Source organism: Mobula birostris, chromosome 5 (genome assembly GCF_030028105.1).
Source record: "Mobula birostris isolate sMobBir1 chromosome 5, sMobBir1.hap1, whole genome shotgun sequence".
Lineage (NCBI taxonomy): Eukaryota > Metazoa > Chordata > Chondrichthyes > Myliobatiformes > Myliobatidae > Mobula > Mobula birostris.
Window position 1 is genome coordinate 96,772,595 of NC_092374.1, and position 13,477 is coordinate 96,786,071.

A 13,477-nucleotide genomic window follows, 5' to 3' on the forward strand; every position below is an offset into this window, starting at 1 on the left:
GGAGGAACTTAGTCACTCAGAGGATGGTGAGAGCGTGGTAGGAGCTGCCAGCGGAAGTAATGGGTTCGATTTCAACATTTAAGAGAAGTTTGGATAAATACGCGGATGGAAAGGGTATGGAGGGCTTTGGTCCTGGTGCAGGTCGACAGGACTAGACACAATAACAGTTCGGCACACTCTAATAGTTTGACAACATAATAATTTTTGCATCTTGCATTGTACTGCTGCTTGAGAACAACGAATTCCACGTCAGCCAAAGTAAAAACCGATTCTGGCAATGAGAAGGAGCGTTGATGCGGGACTTGCTGCCGCGGGCCTGCAGCGCCCTCTCCTGCCCAACACTGCCGGCTCTTGCTTCCCGTTCTCGGACCTCAGCTTCCCCGTCTGTGCGCCGCCGTTTGTCTGCCGACCATCGCCGACACGTTCAGTTTGCCTCTGCTTTACCATCCCGCAGGCTGTCATTCGGTTCCCTGTTGTCTCCATTCTAGATTACCGAGCCTTGAATTTTCCGCGGCACGGGCGATCTGGTTTTTGAATGGAACTAATAACTCAGGGGTGGCCGCGAAACCCTCCCCTCCCATGGAACTGACCCCACTCCAGGGAAAATCACTCAGACCGAGGCTCCTCAAAGCAACATATTTAGACAATTTGTTAACTTTATTGAACTTTACAAAAATATATGTAAAGCAAAGATTTAGTCCTGAATCCTAATCGGAAACACTAAAGATTGTGTGGACTCGCATTTCTAACCTCCTCAGTTAAAGATGTCACAATAGAACAGAAATCAATTTTATTTTGATCTGGTCTTTAGCGTTTCCTTCTGGTGATCATACTGTACCAGTGTTTTGTTTCGCTACATGGGTCCCCCGACTGAAGTCACAAATCTGTCAGTGAGAAACAAGCATTCGATAAATGTCTCACTTAGACACAGCACTTGGTCCCTTGGCCTCTCCCCGGGGCACAAGCCCCTCTGTAGCTGAAAGAGTCGGAGGATGGAGTTATAATGATTTATATAAGCATAAAGATTTGCTCTGTCGAGTATACCGACTACTGCTGAGATCCGCCGCTCCAAGCTATTCTTTCATCGGTAGCGTGGCCGAGCGGTCTAAGGCGCTGGATTTAGGCTCCAGTCTCTTCGGAGGCGTGGGTTCGAATCCCACCGCTGCCAGTGGGATATTTTCTGCAGATTTAAACGAAATGTTTGATTTGTGTAATGTTTTAAAGAAATGTTATGATATCCTGCTCCAAGAACATTACTTGGCAAAAGTACTCTCTCTCTCTATCCACCGGGTTAGCCCGATCTTTACAAATGCTCCACTCGGTCTGTGGAGCAGCGAATTTAGATGCTCAAAATTTATTGCACTCTGTGCCGTCCCCGAGGGGTTAGAGGCCATCCAGCCTAAAGAGCCGATGTTGGTCCGGTTCCTGTCGAGTTTGATCCGAATCAATCGGAGCCACAGTGGGTCACGTGGTGCGTGAAAGCGCTGTGTCATGTATGAAGCGCCAGAGGCGTTGTACAGTTTACTTTTTAACTTGTATCGTAAATGCGCCTTATTATTTGTTAATATCAAAGTTAAAAGTAAATTTTATTATCAGAGTACATTCAATGTCACCATACACAACCCCGAGTTTCATTTTCCTGCGAGCATACTCAGTAAATCTATAGAATAGTAATTTTCCTTTTCTTTTTCTTTTTAAATCTTTTTACTAATTATTATTGAAAATCAACAAAAGAGAAAAATACATAAAATAATCAAGACAACATATCTAAATGTAGAATAAGAGTTAAACTATCAACCAAGCTGAACGGTATATCAATAATAATAAACAAAATGTTAGTTAGTAGGGGTTCGTTTTTTTCTTTCTTTCCTTTTTTCCGTAATTATGACAGGATCTTTGTCCCTTTCATCCTTGGTCCCAAAGAAGGTTGTTTCCTTTAGTGGTACACATGTGCACAATTGACTGACAATAAACTTGAATTTGAAGCAGGGAGATGACTGAATGTGCTGTGCCAGTGATTGGCTAATAGCTTTCAGACATTAAAAAACCCACCATGAAAAGTGATTCATCTTTGAACGATTAAATGAATGTGGTGAGATTATACATAGTCTTTGAACTGTGGTTTAACCAGGTTGAGGTTACACAACATGGAAATAGGACATTGGGTCCTCCGCATCCACACCATCACTGGAGACCCATGCACATTAATCCAATCTTCGCATGGGCCAAACCTGTCTATACCCAGGGTAATCACCCTGTACACTGACTACACTCAAAGTATATTTATTATCAAAGTACAACTCTGAGACTCATTTTCTTGCAGGCATACTCAATAAATTCATAGAATAATAACCATAACAGACAGAATCAATGTGAGGGTACAATTAGTAAGGATCCCAGCAGTGGACTCAGCAATAGAGGACGGGATGTTGGTAACGACCTGATTAGGTCCTGTCTTCTATTGCTGAGCCACCTCTGTACCCCTGGATCCCATGGTTCGGTCTTCCTTATTTTAACCTCTCCCTGCTTCTGTTTGAGATTCCCACTGCTTTAAGGCCACTACCAACCCAATACCTAATAGAAACAAGGCTATCAATTCAAAGAGTCAGAGACTCTCTGAATTGATAGCTTGGCAGTTGACAGCTTGGCAAGGACTAGATGGGCCCTTTGGCCTACCTACAAACTGGTATTCTACCTGGTCCCATTCACCTGCGCTTCGACCATAAATCTCCATACCTCTCATGTTCATATCCACACTTCTCTTAAATGTTGAAACTGAACCCACGTACACCACGAAAAGCAGAATAGGACTTGCATGGTGAGTGGTAGGAGCTGAGAACTGCGGAAGAACAAATAGATCTGGGAATACAGATCTATAATTCCTTGTAAGTGGCATCACAGTAGATAGGGCTGTAAAGAGAGTTATTGGCACATTGGCCTTTATAAATCAGGATCTGGGCTAATTTGGAGTATAATGTGAAGTTTCCTGGTCACCTACCTACGGGAAAGATTGAAAGAGTGCAGCGAGTGTTTACAATGACGTTGCTCGGACATGAGAACCTGCGTTAAAGGGAAAAGTTAAATAGGTTGGAACTTTATTGACTGGAGTGCAGGAGAATGACGGGAAATCTCGTAAAGTCATGCACAATTATGAGGGGTATAGAAAGGATATATGCTTGCAAGGATGTTCCCTTCAGGTTGGGTGAGACTAGAACTAGAGGTCATAGGTTTAGAGTGAAAGGGGAACCCAAGGGGGAGATGGTGCTGAGAGTGTGGAACGAGTTGCCAGTGGAAGTGATTGTTGTTGGTTTGATTGCAATACTTAAGAGAGGTTTGGATAAGTCCATGGATGGGAGAAGTGTGGAGGGCTATGGTCCAGGTGCAGGTCAATGGGACTAGGCAGAAGACCACGGACCTGTAGGGCTGATCAGCCTCAGTACACATGACAATATTAAACCAATTCCAATTCCCTTTACCTCCGTTCACTGTGAGAGTTTTTATCTGGTTTCCCACTCTGCAATGTGGATTTTGTCTTTATACAACCGTTCGCCAGTAGAAGTTCCTAGGCAGCCCTCAGCTGGAAAAGCTTCCTTCCACTCCGGGTGATGAAGCGGACTCTCGCACAGATAGACAGGGTGTATTAGTGGAGCAGCTGAGTGGTTTGGGAAGTTTCTCTCCTCATGCTGCTTCTGAAAGGCTTCCAATGTATAGACAAGACTCTTAGTATAATCCCAAATGCTTCTTTTCCATGTGCAACAGAGACCGACTAGAGAATTCCAGGAGTCACTGGAGCTGCTGAACTTCTTCAAGGAAGATTTGCATACATTTCCCCATTTTGCAGTTGAAAACAGAACGTCAATTTTGGAAAAATTAGGGCTCAAAGCTAGAGGGCAGTGGGCCTGGTTAAGCACACTTTGAGTTGTTTGCCTATCTGCTGAAGTTGGAGGAGTTCGCAGTTACATCAGAGGTATTGCAATACTGACATTCCTTGCTATCTGGTCATGTCCATGAGACAAGCTGGCATGCAGCAAGTAAGTCATTGACTAGTGATAGAGGGTAAATTCAAGATTCTGGAGATGCTGGAAGTCCAGACCAATGCACACAATATGTTGAAGGAACTCAGTATGTCAGGTATTGCTTATGGAAATGAGTAAACAAGACCCTTCTTCAGGACTGGAAAGGAAGGGGGGACATGCCAGAATTAAAAGGTGGGGGGGGGCGGATAGCCAAAAGGTGATAGGTGAAGCCTGATGGGTTGGAAAGATAAGGGCTGGAGAGGAAGGAATCTGGTAGGAGAGGAGAGTGAACCATTGGAGAAAGGGAAGGATGAGGAGACCCAGGGAAGGTAAAAGGACAGAGTGGGGAATAGAAGAAAAGAGGTGGGTGAGGAAAATGTTTTTTTTTTCTGGAAGGAGAAATCGATATTCATGCCGTCAGTTTGCAGGCTAACCAGATGGAAGATAAGGCGTTGCTCCTCCACCCTGAGGGTGGCCTTACCTTGGCACAAGAGGAGTGATAAAGACCATGAGATATAGGAGCAGAATTAGCCCATATGACTCATCGAATCTGCTCTGCCATTTCAACATGGCTGATCTAATTTTCCTCTGAGCCCCAATCTCCTGCCTTCTCCCCATATCCCCTCATCCCCTGAACAATCAAGAATCTATCAACCTTTGCCTAAAATATACATAAAAACTTGGCCTTCATAGCTGTGGCAAAGAATTCCATAGATTCACCACTCTCTGGCTAAAGAAATTCCTCCTCATCTCTGTTCTAAAAGGATGCCCCTCTATTCTGAGGCTGTGTCTTCTGGTCTTAGACTCTCCTCCTGTAGGGAACATCCTCTCCACATCTACTCTATTAGGACCTTTTGCCATTCAATTGGTTTCAATAAGGTCTCCCCTCATTCTGCTGAACCCTAGTGAACACAGGCCCAGAGCCATCAAACTTTTCATATGACAAACCATTCAATCCTCGAATCATTTTGGTGAACCTCCTTTGAACCCTCTCCAGTTTCAACACATCCTTTCTAAGATAAGGGGCCCAAAACTACTCACAATACTCCAAGTGAGGCCTCACCAGTGCTCTTTAAAGTCTCAACATTATTCCTTGCTTTTATATTCTAGTCTTCTTGAACTGAGTGCTAACATTGCATTTGGCTTCCTTACTACAGACTCGGTCTGCAAATTAACCTTTAGTCCTAAGTCCCCTTACACCTTTGTTTTTTTTGTATTTTCTCTCCATTTAGAAAATTGTCACCCCTCCTACCAAAGTGCATGACCGTACACATTCCCGACATTGTATTCCATCTGCCATTTCTTTGCCCATTCTCCTAATCTGTCTGTCCTTCTGTAGCCTCTCTACTTCGTCAAAAGTACCTACCCCTCCAACTATCTTCATTTCATCTGCAAACTTTGCAATAAAGCCATCATCAAAATCATTGATAAATAATGTAAAAAGAATTGATCCCAACGCAGACCCTTGTGGAACACCACTAGTCACCAGCGCCCAACTAGAAAAGGCTCCCTTTATTCCCACTCCTGCCAATCAGCCACAACCACTATTAAGCAGCCTCATGTGTGAGGTACCTTGTCAAGGACATTCTGAAAATCCAAGTACACTGCGGTAACCAATTCTCCTTTATCTATCCTGCTTGATATTTCTTCAAAGAATTACAACAAACTTGTCAAGCAAGTGCAATGCCCAGGGGTTTCACAAGATTTTCCCTTGAGGAAACCAAGCTGACTAAGGCCTATTTTGTCATGAGTCTCCAAGCACCCTGAGACCTCATCCTTAATGATCGACTCCAATATCTTCCGAACCACTGAGGTCAGACTTGCTGGCCTATAATTTCCTTTCTTCTGCCTCTCTCCCTTCTTGAAGAGTGGAGTCACATTTGCAATTTTCCAGTCTTTTGGAACCATTCCAGAACCTAGTGATTCTTGAAAGATCATTACTAATGCCTCCACACTCTCTTCAGCTACCTCTTTCAGAACCCTGATGTGTGCACCATCTGGTCCAGGTGACTTATCTAACTTCAGAACTTTCAGTTTCCAAAGAACCTTCTCTCGAGAAATGGTAACTGCACACATTTCGTGACCCTGACACCTAGAACTTCCATGATACTGCCTGTATCTTCCACAGTGAAGACAATGCAAAATACTTGTTCTGTTCATCTGCCATTTCATTGTTTCCCCATTACTACCTCTCCAGCATTGTTTTCATATCCACTCTCACCTTTCTTTTACACTTTATAAAGGGACCTGGACTGACGACTTAGGGGCCTGGGTTCAAATTCCTGGCACATTGGTGGCAATGAATTTTAAATTCCATGAAAGAATCAATGATTAGAGTGATAAAGAAAACCATTCACTGTTAATGGTGACCATATGAACAGAGTGAAAACCATTCACTATTAATGGTGACCATATAAACATGGTGAAAACCATTCACTATTAATGGTGACCATATGAACAGAGTGAAAACCATTCACGATTAATGGTGACCATATGAACAGAGTGAAAACCATTCACTGTTAATGGTGACCATATGAACAGAGTGAAAACCATTCGCGATTAATGGTGACCATATGAACAGAGTGAAAACCATTCACTGTTAATGGTGACCATATGAACAGAGTGAAAACCATTCACTGTTAATGGTGACCATATGAACAGAGTGAAAACCATTCACTATTAATAGTGACTATATAAACAGAGTGAAAACCATTCACTGTTAATGGTGACCATATGAACAGAGTGAAAACCATTCACGATTAATGGTGACCATATGAACAGAGTGAAAACCATTCACGATTAATGGTGACCATATGAACAGAGTGAAAACCATTCACGATTAATGGTGACCATATGAACAGAGTGAAAACCATTCACTGTTAATGGTGACCATATGAACAGAGTGAAAACCATTCACTGTTAATGGTGACCATATGAACAGAGTGAAAACCATTCGCGATTAATGGTGACCATATGAACAGAGTGAAAACCATTCACTATTAATGGTGACCATATGAACAGAGTGAAAACCATTCAGGATTAATGGTGACCATATGAACAGAGTGAAAATCATTCACGATTAATGGTGACCATATGAACAGAGTGAAAACCATTCACGATTAATGGTGACCATATGAACAGAGTGAAAACCATTCACTGTTAATGGTGACCATATGAACAGAGTGAAAACCATTCGCGATTAATGGTGACCATATGAACAGAGTGAAAACCATTCACGATTAATGGTGACCATATGAACAGAGTGAAAACCATTCACTGTTAATGGTGACCATATGAACAGAGTGAAAACCATTCGCGATTAATGGTGACCATATGAACAGAGTGAAAACCATTCACTGTTAATGGTGACCATATGAACAGAGTGAAAACCATTCACTGTTAATGGTAACCATATGAACAGAGTGAAAACCATTCACTATTAATAGTGACCATATAAACAGAGTGAAAACCATTCACTGTTAATGGTGACCATATGAACAGAGTGAAAACCATTCACGATTAATGGTGACCATATGAACAGAGTGAAAACCATTCACGATTAATGGTGACCATATGAACAGAGTGAAAACCATTCGCTGTTAATGGTGACCATATGAACAGAGTGAAAACCATTCACTGTTAATGGTGACCATATGAACAGAGTGAAAACCATTCACTGTTAATGGTGACCATATGAACAGAGTGAAAACCATTCGCGATTAATGGTGACCATATGAACAGAGTGAAAACCATTCACTATTAATGGTGACCATATGAACAGAGTGAAAACCATTCAGGATTAATGGTGACCATATGAACAGAGTGAAAACCATTCACTGTTAATGGTGGAAAATCATTCACTGTTAATGGTGACCATATGAACAGAGTGAAAACCATTCGCGATTAATGGTGACCATATGAACAGAGTGAAAACCATTCGCGATTAATGGTGACCATATGAACAGAGTGAAAACCATTCACTATTAATGGTGACCATATGAACAGAGTGAAAACCATTCACTGTTAATGGTGACCATATGAACAGAGTGAAAACCATTCACGATTAATGGTGACCATATGAACAGAGTGAAAACCATTCACGATTAATGGTGACCATATGAACAGAGTGAAAACCATTCGCTGTTAATGGTGACCATATGAACAGAGTGAAAACCATTCACTGTTAATGGTGACCATATGAACAGAGTGAAAACCATTCGCGATTAATGGTGACCATATGAACAGAGTGAAAACCATTCACTGTTAATGGTGACCATATGAACAGAGTGAAAACCATTCACTGTTAATGGTGACCATATGAACAGAGTGAAAACCATTCACTGTTAATGGTGACCATATGAACAGAGTGAAAACCATTCGCGATTAATGGTGACCATATGAACAGAGTGAAAACCATTCACTGTTAATGGTGACCATATGAACAGAGTGAAAACCATTCGCGATTAATGGTGACCATATGAACAGAGTGAAAACCATTCACTGTTAATGGTGACCATATGAACAGAGTGAAAACCATTCGCGATTAATGGTGACCATATGAACAGAGTAAAAACCATTCACTGTTAATGGTGACCATATGAACAGAGTGAAAACCATTCACTGTTAATGGTGACCATATGAACAGAGTGAAAACCATTCACTGTTAATGGTGACCATATGAACAGAGTGAAAACCATTCACTGTTAATGGTGACCATATGAACAGAGTGAAAACCATTCACTGTTAATGGTGACCATATGAACAGAGTGAAAACCATTCACTGTTAATGGTGACCATATGAACAGAGTGAAAACCATTCACGATTAATGGTGACCATATGAACAGAGTGAAAACCATTCACGATTAATGGTGACCATATGAACAGAGTGAAAACCATTCACTGTTAATGGTGACCATATGAACAGAGTGAAAACCATTCACTGTTAATGGTGACCATATGAACAGAGTGAAAACCATTCACTGTTAATGGTGACCATATGAACAGAGTGAAAACCATTCACTGTTAATGGTGACCATATGAACAGAGTGAAAACCATTCACTGTTAATGGTGACCATATGAACAGAGTGAAAACCATTCGCGATTAATGGTGACCATATGAACAGAGTGAAAACCATTCACTGTTAATGGTGACCATATGAACAGAGTGAAAACCATTCACTGTTAATGGTGACCATATGAACAGAGTGAAAATCATTCACTGTTAATGGTGACCATATGAACAGAGTGAAAACCATTCACTATTAATAGTGACCATATAAACAGAGTGAAAACCATTCACTGTTAATGGTGACCATATGAACAGAGTGAAAACCATTCACGATTATTGGTGACCATATGAACAGAGTGAAAACCATTCACTGTTAATGGTGGAAAACCATTCACTGTTAATGGTGACCATATGAACAGAGTGAAAACCATTCACTGTTAATGGTGACCATATGAACAGAGTGAAAACCATTCACTATTAAAGGTGACCATATGAACAGAGTGAAAACCATTCACTGTTAATGGTGACCATATGAACAGAGTGAAAACCATTCACTGTTAATGGTGACCATATGAACAGAGTGAAAACCATTCACTGTTAATGGTGACCATATGAACAGAGTGAAAACCATTCACTGTTAATGGTGACCATATGAACAGAGTGAAAACCATTCACGATTAATGGTGACCATATGAACAGAGTGAAAACCATTCACTGTTAATGGTGACCATATGAACAGAGTGAAAACCATTCACTGTTAATGGTGACCATATGAACAGAGTGAAAACCATTCACTGTTAATGGTGACCATATGAACAGAGTGAAAACCATTCACTGTTAATGGTGACCATATGAACAGAGTGAAAACCATTCACTGTTAATGGTGACCATATGAACAGAGTGAAAACCATTCGCGATTAATGGTGACCATATGAACAGAGTGAAAACCATTCACTGTTAATGGTGACCATATGAACAGAGTGAAAACCATTCACTGTTAATGGTGACCATATGAACAGAGTGAAAATCATTCACTGTTAATGGTGACCATATGAACAGAGTGAAAACCATTCACTATTAATAGTGACCATATAAACAGAGTGAAAACCATTCACTGTTAATGGTGACCATATGAACAGAGTGAAAACCATTCACGATTATTGGTGACCATATGAACAGAGTGAAAACCATTCACTGTTAATGGTGGAAAACCATTCACTGTTAATGGTGACCATATGAACAGAGTGAAAACCATTCACTGTTAATGGTGACCATATGAACAGAGTGAAAACCATTCACTATTAAAGGTGACCATATGAACAGAGTGAAAACCATTCACTGTTAATGGTGACCATATGAACAGAGTGAAAACCATTCACTGTTAATGGTGACCATATGAACAGAGTGAAAACCATTCACTGTTAATGGTGACCATATGAACAGAGTGAAAACCATTCACTGTTAATGGTGACCATATGAACAGAGTGAAAACCATTCACGATTAATGGTGACCATATGAACAGAGTGAAAACCATTCACGATTAATGGTGACCATAGGAACAGAGTGAAAACCATTCACTGTTAATGGTGACCATATGAACAGAGTGAAAACCATTCACTGTTAATGGTGACCATATGAACAGAGTGAAAACCATTCACTGTTAATGGTGACCATATGAACAGAGTGAAAACCATTCACTGTTAATGGTGACCATATGAACAGAGTGAAAACCATTCACTGTTAATGGTGACCATATGAACAGAGTGAAAACCATTCGCGATTAATGGTGACCATATGAACAGAGTGAAAACCATTCACTGTTAATGGTGACCATATGAACAGAGTGAAAACCATTCACTGTTAATGGTGACCATATGAACAGAGTGAAAATCATTCACTGTTAATGGTGACCATATGAACAGAGTGAAAACCATTCACTATTAATAGTGACCATATAAACAGAGTGAAAACCATTCACTGTTAATGGTGACCATATGAACAGAGTGAAAACCATTCACGATTATTGGTGACCATATGAACAGAGTGAAAACCATTCACTGTTAATGGTGGAAAACCATTCACTGTTAATGGTGACCATATGAACAGAGTGAAAACCATTCACTGTTAATGGTGACCATATGAACAGAGTGAAAACCATTCACTATTAAAGGTGACCATATGAACAGAGTGAAAACCATTCACTGTTAATGGTGACCATATGAACAGAGTGAAAACCATTCACTGTTAATGGTGACCATATGAACAGAGTGAAAACCATTCACTGTTAATGGTGACCATATGAACAGAGTGAAAACCATTCACTGTTAATGGTGACCATATGAACAGAGTGAAAACCATTCACGATTAATGGTGACCATATGAACAGAGTGAAAACCATTCACGATTAATGGTGACCATATGAACAGAGTGAAAACCATTCGCTGTTAATGGTGACCATATGAACAGAGTGAAAACCATTCACTGTTAATGGTGACCATATGAACAGAGTGAAAACCATTCGCGATTAATGGTGACCATATGAACAGAGTGAAAACCATTCACTGTTAATGGTGACCATATGAACAGAGTGAAAACCATTCACTGTTAATGGTGACCATATGAACAGAGTGAAAACCATTCGCGATTAATGGTGACCATATGAACAGAGTGAAAACCATTCACTGTTAATGGTGACCATATGAACAGAGTGAAAACCATTCACTGTTAATGGTGACCATATGAACAGAGTGAAAATCATTCACTGTTAATGGTGACCATATGAACAGAGTGAAAACCATTCACTATTAATAGTGACCATATAAACAGAGTGAAAACCATTCACTGTTAATGGTGACCATATGAACAGAGTGAAAACCATTCACGATTATTGGTGACCATATGAACAGAGTGAAAACCATTCACTGTTAATGGTGGAAAACCATTCACTGTTAATGGTGACCATATGAACAGAGTGAAAACCATTCGCGATTAATGGTGACCATATGAACAGAGTGAAAACCATTCACTGTTAATGGTGACCATATGAACAGAGTGAAAACCATTCACTATTAAAGGTGACCATATGAACAGAGTGAAAACCATTCACTGTTAATGGTGACCATATGAACAGAGTGAAAACCATTCAATGTTAATGGTGACCATATGAACAGAGTGAAAACCATTCACTGTTAATGGTGACCATATGAACAGAGTGAAAACCATTCACGATTAATGGTGACCATATGAACAGAGTGAAAACCATTCACGATTAATGGTGACCATATGAACAGAGTGAAAACCATTCGCTGTTAATGGTGACCATATGAACAGAGTGAAAACCATTCACTGTTAATGGTGACCATATGAACAGAGTGAAAACCATTCGCGATTAATGGTGACCATATGAACAGAGTGAAAACCATTCACTGTTAATGGTGACCATATGAACAGAGTGAAAACCATTCACTGTTAATGGTGACCATATGAACAGAGTGAAAACCATTCACTGTTAATGGTGACCATATGAACAGAGTGAAAACCATTCGCGATTAATGGTGACCATATGAACAGAGTGAAAACCATTCACTGTTAATGGTGACCATATGAACAGAGTGAAAACCATTCACGATTAATGGTGACCATATGAACAGAGTGAAAACCATTCACTGTTAATGGTGACCGTATGAACAGAGTGAAAACCATTCGCGATTAATGGTGACCATATGAACAGAGTGAAAACCATTCACTGTTAATGGTGACCATATGAACAGAGTGAAAACCATTCACTGTTAATGGTGACCATATGAACAGAGTGAAAATCATTCACTGTTAATGGTGACCATATGAACAGAGTGAAAACCATTCACTATTAATAGTGACCATATAAACAGAGTGAAAACCATTCACTGTTAATGGTGACCATATGAACAGAGTGAAAACCATTCACGATTATTGGTGACCATATGAACAGAGTGAAAACCATTCACTGTTAATGGTGGAAAACCATTCACTGTTAATGGTGACCATATGAACAGAGTGAAAACCATTCACTGTTAATGGTGACCATATGAACAGAGTGAAAACCATTCACGATTATTGGTGACCATATGAACAGAGTGAAAACCATTCACTGTTAATGGTGGAAAACCATTCACTGTTAATGGTGACCATATGAACAGAGTGAAAACCATTCACGATTAATGGTGACCATATGAACAGAGTGAAAACCATTCACGATTAATGGTGACCATATGAACAGAGTGAAAACCATTCGCTGTTAATGGTGACCATATGAACAGAGTGAAAACCATTCACTGTTAATGGTGACCATATGAACAGAGTGAAAACCATTCGCGATTAATGGTGACCATATGAACAGAGTGAAAACCATTCACTGTTAATGGTGACCATATGAACAGAGTGAAAACCATTCACTGTTAATGGTGACCAT

At 40.3% G+C, this 13,477-nt stretch overlaps 1 non-coding gene across 1 annotated transcript; it reads left to right on the plus strand.

Moving 5' to 3' along the window:
- Positions 1-1,086: 1,086 nt before the first annotated feature.
- trnal-uag (transfer RNA leucine (anticodon UAG)) lies at positions 1,087-1,168 on the plus strand. The gene has a single exon. It is a non-coding gene; the product is annotated as a tRNA-Leu (tRNA).
- Positions 1,169-13,477: the final 12,309 nt, after the last annotated feature.